Source organism: Penaeus monodon, chromosome 23 (assembly GCF_015228065.2).
Source record: "Penaeus monodon isolate SGIC_2016 chromosome 23, NSTDA_Pmon_1, whole genome shotgun sequence".
Classification (NCBI taxonomy): domain Eukaryota; kingdom Metazoa; phylum Arthropoda; class Malacostraca; order Decapoda; family Penaeidae; genus Penaeus; species Penaeus monodon.
The window spans coordinates 18511439-18512528 of NC_051408.1; the positions used below are offsets into that span (position 1 = coordinate 18511439).

Genomic DNA, 1090 nt, shown 5'->3' on the forward strand with positions numbered 1-1090 from the left:
GGACATACTTTCCTGATCTCACACTTATACGATTAACGTTTATGCGATTAATGTTTTGATGGTGATAAGTGTTTCCATGCACGACTAAATGAAAAATTCTTTATAGTCAGAGGTATGTTTAATATTTTTAGATGATAAAAAACCTGTCAGTATTTCTATAGTGTCTTCTCTGACGAAGTAATGGCATATATGCTAATGATAATTATTATTTTGATAAAGAGATGTATGAACGAGATTTGTCCATATGATTATCAGGCTTACATAATGGAAAAATTTACGGCTGAGAATAAGTCATAAAATTTTTATACGTTCTTAATCAATCAGAACTAGGAATAATATTCACTTATTATGCAGCCAATGAGATTAACCGAAGTATTCATATCATTTCCTGGAAATGCATTTCCTTGTTTTAGTAAAATGTCGGATAAGAAATGAAATGTCTTTACTGAGTGTGATGTGAATTCCTTTTTATCATTATTGCGAAAGGCCAAAAATTATAATTTCAATGAATAGATAGAACAGTCGTAATCTTCTCAGTGTGAGAGCGTAATCTGAGGTCAGAACAAGTGGAGAACCACAAAATAAAATCATAGATTAACTCAAGTACCGCTTGAAAACGCTCATGCACATACCGGTTCGCTGAGCTGTGAAAAAAGGACTGGATTCGTAAAATCTTTGTCAGAAGTGGGATTCGAACCCACGCCCTCAGAGAGGACCAGAAAGCCCATGGCCCTTCTATCGGAAGGGAAGTTTACCTTGAGTCTGGCGCCTTAGACCACTCGGCCATCCTGACAGTTATTATGTATACTGAGTGATCGGATACATAATCTATGTTAGATATGATGTAATCAAGTTAATCGAGCCTTCTTTCAGTATTGCTTCATGCACACTAGTGTTTAGTGATAGCATTAGAAGGGTTTCATCTAAAAATTAAAATCAAAGACTGTCAAATAACTAATCATGAAGATGTGGTTATTGCGAAAATACACAGATAAAGTTATGGAAAGCATGCAATATACGAAGAATTCAAGAATCGGAAATATATCTCTGTACGTCTCTTATTCAACTTTTAAAGATTACGACATAGTAT

The 1090-nt window shown here is 34.4% G+C and overlaps 1 non-coding gene across 1 annotated transcript; it reads right to left on the reverse strand.

The window, feature by feature from the left end:
- Positions 1 to 676: 676 nt before the first annotated feature.
- Trnal-caa lies at positions 677 to 793 on the reverse strand. The gene is made up of 2 exons: positions 756 to 793; positions 677 to 721 (listed from the first exon to the last, which is right to left on the reverse strand). It is a non-coding gene; the product is annotated as a tRNA-Leu (tRNA).
- Positions 794 to 1090: the final 297 nt, after the last annotated feature.